The 12,876-nt window shown below is 44.8% G+C and overlaps 1 protein-coding gene across 3 annotated transcripts in view; it reads right to left on the bottom strand.

The window, feature by feature from the left end:
• The window catches only part of LOC110984148 (gonadotropin-releasing hormone receptor-like), a 62,402-nt gene that overhangs the window by 36,701 nt on the left and 12,825 nt on the right, over positions 1-12,876 (bottom strand). Inside the window, exons 1-2 of one of the 3 annotated variants that reach the window (XM_022243983.2) lie at positions 1,843-1,979; positions 1,415-1,602 (exon numbers count right to left, since the gene is read on the bottom strand). The gene's annotated coding sequence lies outside the window, so the exon portion shown is untranslated. Of the gene's footprint in view, positions 1-1,414; positions 1,980-12,876 lie in introns of those variants that run through there. The other 2 variants (XM_022243984.2, XM_022243985.2) reach the window with 2 other exon arrangements.

The raw sequence follows: 12,876 nt of genomic DNA, 5'->3' as shown, positions 1-12,876 counted from the left end.
CAAAAAAACCCAGAAACTTTCGGGGTTTTGAAAACAGACAGACGCCATCCTGTTATAGATGATCCATTACAGAAGAACATATAATCCAAGTTCCAGAGACAAAGTACAGTTCAGCTGCAGTATCAAAGATGACTGACCTAAATTGATCCATTTTGTTGGATTAGTGAGCGTGGATTGCAAACTGCCAAAGTCGGCAGTGATTGCCTGCGCTGAGTAGCTCTGGGTGGGATAGTTAAAGAGAAATTTAATCCACGAGACTGCGTGGAATCAAGGCATTTTTTGGTTACATTTTGAGAACTTGGATCCGTCTGTGGATATGTTGTCCACGCCAACTCTACGTCTACGGCGACGCTCATACACTGTTTCAGCCACTCAAAATCTGGCCGTGGCTGATTCACAAGCTCTGGGAGTATTCCGCAATGGCAGTAACCAATTACTGATGTCGTGAAAGGGTAAGTAGGTGATGGGCCGCCAGTTTCCACACCTGGACGATCAAGCACAAAACAGTCCATGCATCGTGGTGTAACTATTCACACAGTAATGCTCAACGTCGCAAGATAGAAAAATAAATGGAGCTGGAGTGAAAAGGAAGGCAAAAAATGAAAGGTATGGAAAGGAATAAAGTAGTGAGAGTTTCAATCGAAAAAGCCGACTGCCATTTTGTACAGTATATTTTGTATCGACTCTGCACAACTGCGCGCTGGGCCGGGGCGTATTAATCACATGTTATTTAAACTTAAACAATCGTAGGATAAGCAGGGCACTTCATCTGCAACACCTTGGCCGTAAATTGAGAAAACGCTCCCTACACTCTGGCCCTTCACCGGAAGAGTGAAACGTATTATCACTTGACGGGACCTGACGCATTAGATATTAAGGTTCAGGCCAGCAAGACAGGAGAAAAATTACCAGTGCTCAGAGAATCAATCTTTCAATTGGTTGACACCAAGCCACTCAAATTTCGAAAGGGCGTCATTGGTTGTTCACATTGGAAAAACCATGTACCACTTCTCAAGCTGGCAAGACGTTGAGGATGTTTAAGTTATAATGACAGGATTTCACCCGAACGACCGTAGAGCATGCAATGCTTCCAGGGCGACCAGCGAAATCCTGTCATTTTAACCTCCCCGTTAAACAATGATCCCGCTAAAAAGTTTTAGGTGAGCCTCTCCGAGAGGAACAACACATACTATGTCTCGCAACACCACACTGAAGGTTCTGGTACAGGGAACACCTGATGATCGAGTCAGGCTGACCACTTCAGACAACAACGCACCATGCCTGGTAGCATCTGCAACACCGCAACCAAGGGTGACTTTCCATTGAACGTTGGCACCCCCATACGGATAAAGCATGGGCGACGTAAGAGGGACCTATCGGGTAATAAGTAAACTGGACGAAAACAGGTACTTACTTCTTCACGGACTGCTGCTATGGGCCACCCGTCCTCGACGTATGTGGAAGGCGGTCATCAACAATGTGACGTCGCTGGTTTCAGGATGTTTTGGCGAATCTGTTCATTCCAACTCGTAGCCACGATGGCTTGCGCTGGCAGTATCCCAAAGAAGGGAGATCTCTGGGTCTTTTCTTCGCGTGTCGACACTGTTTGGAGAAAGTTTGAGATTGACAGTAAGTTCAGAGTGAGTTAAGTCAGAGCATGCGGTCCGCCAGGTCAAGTTCGGAGTTGCCGGGCAAAGTTGGGTCAGTCCAACGGGAGCTGCGCTCGCACAACCGGCAAAAAATCCGAAACCATAATAGTATATTACGATCCCTTCCGTAGAAAACTTCCACTCCAACGTAATGACTGTGTGTGTACGGGATGCAAACTGCCTGAAAACGTACCACAGTATCACACGGTGCAGAAATTGCCTGTCTACGAAGCCCACTGCTCTGTCGACCGTACATCGACCGAGCCAGTCCCTTACGATCTGCCGGCCGCGATGGCACACAGCGAAATGAGCCCTCTACTCTCGTGCGGCGCGTGTGCTTGCTTCGTTTTATTATTTTACACATTAGCTATCACGCCCTGCTTACAGACACGTCAGGTGATTGAATCACCGGTCGCACAACAGATGCGCGTGCGCAGGTGTCATCATCTGGGCAAAAAGGGGAGGAGCAAAAGGACATAACGAGGGAAAAAATGATTTTGTTCTGGTATTCTGCGACAAGAGATTACATAGAGTCGGGACTGGTTGTGTATTAGCGCCATGAGCAAAAACACTGATCTCTTTGTTAAAAAAAATCCGGACAGCTAATTTATCATTTGAAGCTGTATAAACGAGTGATGCTACGCGCTGGTTACAATCGTCTGCATAGAAATGTGTGGAAGGAACCAGATTTAAAGGGTACATGAAAACCTCTGCGGTCGAATTGTTACGTTGCACCCTGTTAGTACGTCTGAAGGTAAAATACGTGTACATGTACACTTATATACATGTACATGTACATGTCCACGTATGCGATGCCAAGGCGCCCTGTAAAACCATGTGTACATGCAGTAAGACCAAAGTATGGGCAACAGAGGCTTTGCGTAATGGACTGTTGCAAGGAAGTTGATTTGTCCCCCAGGGAACGTCCTTTGTGCATGCCTTGTGAAACAAAAGAACAGGCCTGCAAGATGGCAGCCATGCAAACCCTCTATTACACACCAATACTGAGCGGAATAGCCCAGGCCGATTTGGAAGCATTTCATACCCTTTGTCGGTCGCGTTTCGTAAAAGCTCTTCGTCGTCTTTGTTCACAGACTTTCTTTGATTTCCAAAAGATCGTGGGCACGCCGTTTGACTTCAGCAATCGTTTAAATTTAATTCCAAACAAATCGTACACGTTCGGAAGAAAACACTATGGCTAGAAATGCGCACTGCACAGTTTGAATCTCGCCGTCAGTCCCCACCATTTGGCTCTGGCCAGCCTGACTTTTGATTCGCTTCGATTGGAGAGTTATGCAGGCTTGGCCAATCTTTATAGGTGGTGCCGTAGGCTGCGGCAACAAATCTGGTCGGCATGATCTCTAAACGCACACAAAAATTAGAATGAACTTTCAGAACTCGACTCAAGACAAGCATTGACGCGTTAGCAGCGCGTGACGGTGTATTCTCAAATGTACGCCACAGATATGCAACATATCTATGTTAATGAGATACCTCTCAGGAGCGGGGCCTTTTAGCCGAGAATTTTCCCTCCCATTTATCAATCGAAACAACAATTGTTTACATTAGGAAATCGTTTAAAACACATAATTTTATATTATAACTAATAAAACTGGTTTTCGTGGGCCCTTTAAGACTTCTCATTAAAAAAAATCTGGCCTTTGTCTGAGAAGAGGACATTAAGGAGGCGTGGCCCTTCTAACGGCCGATGGCCCATCCACATTTTGCTTCTTTGTTTGTTTAATTTTTTTGTCATGGAGATGCCATATATGCCATTTTGCCATATCCGCCGAGTTAGCTAAAATTAATTTATAGATTTTCAAGATTACGAAACCGACGAAACGGAATACTTATCTTTGAAATTCCAAGTAAATCTGGGGGACCGAATTTCGAGATCACATTAATCGTGAATTGAAAAAAATAACAACTCGAAATCATGAAATCAGTCGGCAGACGAAGCACATATTTTAAAAGTCTGTACCATTTTAACCTAAACAATATATAGTTCAGCCTTGACAAACGAACCTACAAAGAAAGCAAACCTATAGGTTAGGCATTTGGTATAGAGTGCTTTAATAATAGATACCCTTTTGGCATTGATGAAACGACCGTATGACAGATGAGTGCTTTACAACAATCTATTTTAAGTTCTGAGGCCAACTGTGTAAAGTTATATGAGCTATCTTGGCCTGTACATGAATGTGGGTAGGCAGAGTAGTTAACCAGAACTGGCCGTAAAACCCAGATGGTGGAGGTGCCCGCAGATGTGGCTATGGAAATTATGACAAGATGAAAAACTTGTGTTCTACGAATTAACTTAACCCACGACGACGTTTTCGTTTTTTTAAAATTTATTTTTATATCATGTCATGACTGTTATGTTATGTCATGACACTCAGGAAGCGTTAGAGGCTGGCCCACTCGCACAACCTCCACAGGCGCTTATGCGGCAAAAATGGGATCCATAATTGGGCTGTAGCGGTCCCATTGGGCCATTCTCTCGACGAGGTTGAGCATACGTCCAATAGCACAACCCTTCCCTTAACTGCATTCTCGTGACTCTCTGAAGCCTTACCAAACCACGCGTGAATTGCACGGCTTCCTCGCTCTGATCTCATGGGGGTGCATTCGATGAGCTAAGCTTCCATACTCGCAGGTTTAACCTCGTACCCACCGTCTGGCGTGTTTAACACAAGTGCACCCAGCCGTCCTCGGGCCAGGGTACGGTCGCCCAGTGTAAAGCTAATACGACGCAGCCATGCATTACCACGTCACAACGTCACAGTCTTGTTGGAAAGATGTTTGTGTCGTCCCAAGACGTGGAATGAAATCACTCACATCGAGACTTCGACTTAATGTACAGTCTCGTTTCTTCCGCCTCCAACACTTTCTCGTCGTACTATTATCCACAGGGCCTCCCACGCGCACTTTTACCACAGCAGAAAGAAATTGAACAAAGGGGCAATCACGAAGGTCAGGAAAGCATACCTTGCTCCTTCTGTGGGTCTGTTTTCTGTGGTCGAGTGGAGCAGTTAAATATATCTGCCGAGTGAGGTGCGCTGTTGTGCGTTCATACACGTTCTTGAAACAGCTCTCGTACGCGTGCCGTGGCCCTTTAAAAAGATTTTTTTCCCTCATTGCAATTCTCACAATACACACACACGCCGGAACTCATCACTTGTAGCTCCTACTACCCTGTTTGCCCGCTAGTTTCTTCGCCACGCTCCGTCGGCATTTTCCCCGCTCGGGTAAACACACCCCTCGATGCTTGTTTTAATTTGGCGGGTAAAGTCACCCCCTCCCCTCTCTTTCAACTCCCATGAGAGGGCAACCGCAGCTCGATGATTCTTTCCGAGCCGTGCGGCTATCACTGCGCGAAGCAGCCGGTATTCCCGCAGCTTCTGAGCGATTACGAATTCGCATGACGGCAAACACGTCGGTGACCATTGATACGAGGGGGGGGTGGGGGTGGCGGTGTTGACACAACTGTCGACTGGAAAACGTTAGCTCCCCCTGTAACAAGTATACGGAGAAATGTCGCAAATGCTCGGATGTACTCCTTTCCACTTCGACAGTGGAAACCTTGGAGATTTCTCCTTCCCTCCCCCTTTTCTTGACGAACAGCGGGAAAAGAGTTTGCTTGACTCTGCGTGACATCCTCTTTGCGCACTTGAGACATTTTGTCGATGCTCCACATGATCTGCTTGTGTCAACAGACGTCTCCTAGTGACAGGATGCAAACACCGTGCAGCCACTCGAATGACGGCAGCGTCTTGGAATTCACTTTTCCTACGCACGAAAAACGCGGCACAGTAGAGCAACGCACGCGCGGTCGCCCCACAATGCCCTTTCGCGGGAATCGGCTGATTTCTAAAGGGGCTAAGAAACGTAACTTCCTCGAAAGTGTCATTGGATGGCTTGAATTGGACAGGCTGCATGAGGTCATTTCTTGGAATTCTCATTGGATGCAGTTTACCTGAACGAAAACACTTTTCAAAGTTTAAACGTGCGCAATGACACATGCGCACAGAATGTGCGTACAAGACGGCCCGCAAAGCTTCGCCAAGCCCGTAAGGTACTTCACACAAAGGGCATTAACCCTAACCCTCCTCAATCCTTCACCTGTTGGAGGACTGAGGAGCGTTAGGGTTAACCCACAAATGTCACTCCTCGTTATCGCACCGTCCTCACATTATAAAGCTTTTGAATACAATTGGCGCCAAAAGATTAATATTGGTTTAATTGATCGGGTATATTGAGATAATTGCTCCTCTACATGCCGGCTGAGATCTGAGGGAGGTGTACCTGAGACGAACTGTTTAGCACGGTAAGTAGATTGGAGCACTGCACGAGTACTTCACAATTAATGTTTACATGTTTTCAGTTTTGACAATGACCTCCACTTTTTGAGGGGGGGGCAGGCGAGTACAGTGATACAAGCCATTGCGATTGTGATGAAGTTCGGTGATGGTACCAGTGACATTTGAATAACTGACGGCGCCGCAATCGGCTAAAATATGCTAGCCTTTTAACCGCGACTCATCTGACACTGTTGCACCACTAAGTTTCTGGAAGATAAATACTGTACCAAGAAGAAGTAGACTCTTGTCAGCCCTTTCAAGTGCCTGCCTTAAACAGACACGCGAGGTCTATACGGTATGCCGCGGGAAAACAAACAGAAAGACGCAAGCTGTAATTTCGGGACCATTGAGGCGTATACTAATTATAATTTTTGGACTAGGGAAGATTACGAGCAGGGCTCTTTTGTGAGATTTTTGTGTGTGTTACATTTGGAGAGAAAGTAAAGGGTTTATTTGGGAATAAACTCTGACTATTTAATTGTTAATTGTACTGGCTAATAGTAGTCTTGCCTGGGAAAACATCCAAACAACAGAACAGAATGTTATTTTTCCCGCATTGCGACACCTTGGTTTTTCAAGACCCAAGAAAAGAACAGGTTGAGAACTGTTGTTACAGAATGTTGCCCTTGTCGGAAGTTGTGTGCATTATTTAAAAAGCATGGAAACAGACAAATAAACACAAACGGAAGCTCACACACCACATTCTCTTTAACCCAAAATGGTCCCTTTAAATTGGTGTATAACTTACCCACATCTGTTGTATGTTCGCGCTCTGCTGGTTAAAAAAGGTTAGGGTATAGCGTGTCACCCTTCACTGAATTGATATTGTGAACAACAGTACTCACACCCACGTTAACTGTGACACGCATCGCAGTGTTTGAGCCAAACTATGATGAATAATGACACTTCTAGGGATTTGAAAGCATTTTTACGACGAGGTTTATTTCCACAAAGGAAGCTTATTCAGATTATTTTCAACTCAGTTACCAAACAGTTCTGAGAGTTCCGTATAAGTTTGAAGGTAGATTTCAATTTCATCAAGTCAAAGGCAGTATAAACCATGTATGAATTTTCGTTTGTACTTTTCGAGAGAGATTGCCCTTTCATCGTAACCTGCTGTTCAATTATGAAAATGATTTTCAGCGCGCCACAGCCAGACCAAATCTCCGTCAATATCGGACTGCAGAGGCCCCATCCGTCAATAGGCAACAAAGTCGCGTTCTGCGACGGAATACAAAGTTCACGTTCGAGCGCGGAATATTACCGGGTGCGGCTCGATCAGCAAGCTTAAGCTGGCGGCTTTAGGAAGAGAGTACAGTCACTTGAGTCAGCTCAATCGTATTCGGGTTGTCCCAGGAGAACTCTGTGTTATTTTACAGGAGATTATAGCTGGGCTTCTATCAAGAGGGATTTGACCATACACAAACCCATCACTCCTACATTTCTGCCACCAATTCTTTGAAAAAAGGCGTAATGACGTTAAATTTAAACTTTAATAAAAGAGATTCACTTTGAAATCTTTATCGGTGGCTTTTACTGACGATTTATTTCTTCAGGCATATTTTGGCAGTCGAGTTTACTTTTGTATGTGATCATGTGAACAACATTTCGTTTTGACAGTCAGGCAACTAATGATGGAAATGTAATTCCAAAACAGGCGTGCACAGTTTTCATCGGATTTAGCTCGTGCTGTCCAGGTAATTTTGCCCTTAGAGTCGACTCGTATTGGGCAGCTCTGTGTTAAATGCTATAAATCGTCACTAAATCCCATGACTTCAGTCGAGTGGGGTTATTTTAATGCAATGACTCGAATTAAGTAGAGATATCGGCCCAAGAAGGTCGAGGTGAGTAAGAGCGCGTGATCGAGTCAAATTTATACACCGCCCAAGTGGAGTTACTGAGGATATCTGAGCTTAATAAAATGTTGATCAGAAGCGCAACTTTCATTTGTTGATCTCCTTTTTGGCTTCGCTCTGGAATTTTTGTTACGGCGTTAAAAGTCTGACCCCAGAAAAGCCTGTTACTGCGCAAACACATTACGAAACCATAAAACGGTCACATATGGTGGAGACTATTTTTGACCTCCCACTGCAAGGTTCATTTGTGAAGAATCGTGCCGAGAGAGTGGTTGGTATCATCTTTTGCGTGGCACTGAAGCAGTCAAGACGAGGGTACGTAGAGGCAGGCGAGGTTACCGACCCATGCGCGCTGCCAATTAACTGGGGAAAGCGCTGGGTAGGCTAATCATCCAAAACGCTGATTTTTTTCAGCGAGCTGTGATGTTAATACTGCAAATCCAGGAGAATTGCTCGCTTAAACTGGACCTGGCCCCCAAATTATTCCTTCACGGGCCTATAGAGGTTTTTCACATGACGTAACATGATGGGTAAAAGTATTTCAGGAATACCATGTTTGTGGAGGCATCACGTCTATCGACGATATCACGTACGCCAGAATGCTGAGAAACTTCGAAGGCGTGCGCATTTCCGCGCACATCCGTGTAAATTGAACGCTGACCATCAAAACCCACTTGACAGAGAATCCTCTGTAGAAGATCTTCCGTTTCTGAAACATTTTTGATTGATTTTGAACGACGTCGACAATGACGTCAACGACGACTTATCAACTCGTCTAAGGTGTTTTCATGAAGTAAGACACATGTGTATGACTGAATTTGAATATAACTCCTTTTTTGTGACATATCTTTGACTGGTTCGTGTCACAGATTGCACTGTTCTGAAATTAATTTTTGTCACTGCTCATCCACAGTTTAGAGTCTTCATCTGACCGTATTTTTATATGAAAATTTTTTTTCTTCCTGAAAAGAGCTAAACGAAGAGGTCTTTATTTTCCCCTGCTACACTGTGCACGGTTTTTGTCACTTCATAAAAATGCAAACGCCAGAGAAGTTAGACTTTGTCACATTTCAACACATGCGCCGTGTTCTCGTTCAACATCTTTCCTACGCACGCATACAGCATCCTGACTTTTGCAGAAGAATGCATGTCCCCCATTAGGCCCTGCTGACGAGGTGACTTTTCGTCACATCGTAGAAACAAAGCAACATTGAGATCAGGGTTTTTTATAAAGTGTTTTTTTAGCGATTAATAAGAAAGTAAACAGCATTTTGTCATTTCGCAACGAAGTGACAGTTAGGACACGAATTATGCCCCCGTTCCGAAATTTAGTTTAATATGAAATATAGTCAACAAGCACAGTGTTGGTCGTTTGGTCACATATATCTGTCGTTTATTGTTCTCCTATCAGAAACATATTACGGGAAGAACAAGGTATAAAGTATAAAGATAAAGTCTAAACAAGCAAAGGCAAAGCCCAGCAGTCAAACGTAAATGTCACTCCATAGTGGAAAAAATCCGATGAGACCTTCAGTATTTCATTAGTTTGTCTAATCTTGTTATTGGGGAAATAATCTGGATCCGGCAAGAAGGCTGAGGCTTCAGGGAACAAACGGACGACTGGGGAAGAAAACAAAATTGAATTCCCGATAATACACGTCAAAAGGGGAGGACACGAATCAGACATGACGAGGGAGTGGGGGGGGAATCGGAGGACGCAAGATGGTTTGGGCTTCGTGCGGAGGGGCGGAGGCAGCAGATGACGGAGCGAGATTGCATCGCCTTGGGCTGCCTGGACACAATAAAAGAAGAAAGAGAGGGGAAAAATAGAGAAATCGCCACTGCGGGTTACAGGATGAGAATCCAATGAGAAACCCGACTCTACCCAAGCGGTCCAGCAGACATTGCTCTCGGGCTCTTGAGGCGCTGCCTGCCCGACGACTGGTCGTCTCAGCCCGTCTCTGCTCGGAGAGACTGACAGCATCTGTAATAAATTATACAACCTGAGACTCGGATGTCATTAAAAAAAAAAAGAAAATAAAAAAACAAAAGTCCAGGAACACGGGTATCATCACGGCAGAGGAACCTCCTGTCTCCATTTGAAATTGACAGCTGGAAAAGAAGCGATTGTAGGCTAGAGGTCACTTATCTAACAAACAAACAAATCAGAGATTGAGCAGGATTTTTTCCCCTGTGTCTGACGTTGTCCACCCCCCGCCTGGCCCACTGCTCCTGCCGCCGACGTGGCGATAACATCACGCAAATTAATTGCAACAGAGTAGACGGAAGAGGATTCCTCGAAGGATGGAGAGATAACCCTTTTTCGCCGCTTAGCGAAGGCATGAAATATCCACGCACCGGGCACTCGAAATGGTTCGAGGCTCAGCAGGTTGAGAGGGACCTGATGCCAAAGAGCGATCTCTGTCTTCGACCTGGTTACGTTTTTCGATGCTGTCGTAATCTCTGTTTACATAGTTGCTAAGAGAAGAGCGGATCTGAGAAGGGGGGTGAAATAGAATCATTACAATGGTTTAGGCTATATCCCACTCTGGGCAGAGAGCTCCGGTTTCCATTGTGCCAAAGAAGCGGGCAATGTGGTTACGGTCTTGACTTAAGAAGCACCCCCTCATCGGTTGAAAAGAGCTGTATTGGTCGGGAGTGTTCATTTAGTTGGTGGCAATGCGACCGTAAGGCGTGCATTTCTTGGTCGTTTGTGAACCAGCGAAGTTCGGTTCCGATCAAAGAGCCTCTGTTGCTAAGAAAATCGCCCCCTCTCTTGGTCCAGCTGAGGGCTTACAGGGGCGCACAACACAGCTTTTCGAAATGTGGGTGAGCATAATGAGTCTTGAGACCGGCGTCCTAGCGTAATATCTAAGTTTAAAGATTAGAGCATGGAGGTAGCGTTGTTGACCTATCGCCGTGTGCCAGTTAGCCACGCCCCTTAAAGAAGACAGGAATTTTGTCACCTGTTTTTTTTTCATCTCAAATTTTGTGCGTCTCGCGTTCTTTTTTTTATATCGCGCAAAGGAGCTTTCCCATGAAATATGCAAATTAGGCATGCGCATGCGCGCTACTTCCCTTGGTTGGGAAGCGCAGCCGTCGACACTGTCGGTAGAGTAGGAGAGCTGCTGTAATCGTAACTTAGTGCGTTGAAGGTCAAGCAAAACCGTACTACAGCTTTTTTTGGAAACTAAGCAAAGTTTTCAGTGTCCTGAGGTTGGAAAGTAACAATTCTTGTCTTTAAGTTTGGCACTCAAAGTACAGAAACGATGTGTATGTGCTCATAGTTGCGCGCACATGGAGATTCGTCTTGTTACATTACAGACTTAAGCAACTTTGCCAACCAGTGGTGGTAATGAGGATGCGCCTACCTAATTTGCATGGGAAAGGTCCATTGGACAGTATTTCACAAGGTGCGTTGACGCGATTTTAGCACTATAGGTCAATCGGATTTGTGTGACGCCACTACAATTTAAACCATGTCGACTACGCATACAGCTAATTGGAACCACTGGAGCCGGAAGTTAATGGGCAGCTTGAGTGTCCATCCAATGGGTCCTTGAATGTGGCACCAAAACATACGCGCGCACGAGTGTTCGCAAAAATTAAGCCTCGAAGTGCTCGCAGTTTTGCAAGTAACAGCACTCCATCGGTCGAAAAGTTATTTAGCGCGCACAAACCAACTTGGAGTGAACGTGGCACCATCGCAGTAACGGCTCCTGATTTTTCAATTAATCTAAGTCTTATTACAAATGCCGACGCAAATAACCTCATTTGTCACAATATACCGCAGGTGCACTCTATTTCCATATATTAGCCGAAGGGACCGAAAGGTCGTGATGGCATAAACAATTCACGTTTATTACCAACTCTTTCCAACAATAATTATTATATGTCTCCAATAGACCTAAGGTCGGAGTCATGTAAACGAGGCGATCTGCTCAAAAGACAGGGTGCTTAATTTTTACGACACTCATCCGGAGCTGTTGAAAAAGTGCAGCGGCATATTTTCATTAAAAAAAAAGAAACGAGAAGTGAGCGCGGGCCGGATGGGTTGGTCGGTTTTTACGAGGTCACATTTCACACTGCGAAACAAGCGGTGAAGGTCTCGGGATTTTTGACTGTCGAGATGCAATATACGTTGAAGCAAGGGCACAGGTCCCCGTGGTGGGGAATATACAACCCCACCTCAACATTTCTATCAGTGTGTGAGAGGCCACTGGACCACTTGTAATTCAAACCCCGACCTTTTTGACAAATATAAATGAAATGATTCAGTGATCGTGGCAAATACCACCACAATATGGAAAGAACGTGATGGAAGGATTGACGGAAATCGATGGTTTATACTGCATTGGCTCTCCCGTTTCAATCCCGTATCACACAAATTCCTTGTGTAGTATTGCAAGTCAAATTTGTAGTCGTCTAATTCGTCCTATAATTGCGGTAAATCCGTCATCTTAGATAAAAACCGTAGGTGCCCTTTTGAAATTGAAAGGAATTAGAAATTGGGCTCGAGGCTGTGCGCAGAAAAATTAAGTATCGTTCCAGGGCGTAATGTAGCCTACAATAAACATTTAGTCAACATGAAGGAGAAAAATAGAGAAATTCCCCCTTCTTGTTGATTGAAATCGATGCCCTAGGCCATATCCTGTTATTTGAAAGTATTACTAAGCGTCGTCGACGTACGGAATAAGTGTGATGCGTACGAATATCACATGCCTTAGCTTTCACTCTTTTGTCGGCTTTCCGTTCCCGAGGGCTTCAAAACCAATAACCTTTTCTTTTTTTTAAACTAAAACATACATATAGTAATAGAATGGTCTCGTCTGCATTCAGCACCTACACTGAATGTTCCACTTAAAGACTCAAGAATCCGTTTACCCTAGCGATTCATTTCCATGCGGTTATAGGGGTATTATTTGGATCATAAGGAATTGTAAGAGTTTCGCTTTCTTTATTTCCCCGTTTCCTCATTATTTCCAAAGGAACTTTCAAAAACTAAGACTG

The sequence above is a fragment of the Acanthaster planci genome, linkage group LG05 (assembly GCF_054643075.1).
Source record: "Acanthaster planci isolate LZ-2023a linkage group LG05, COTS_SCS, whole genome shotgun sequence".
NCBI lineage: Eukaryota > Metazoa > Echinodermata > Asteroidea > Valvatida > Acanthasteridae > Acanthaster > Acanthaster planci.
This window is presented reverse-complemented; position numbering and strand designations above follow the sequence as displayed.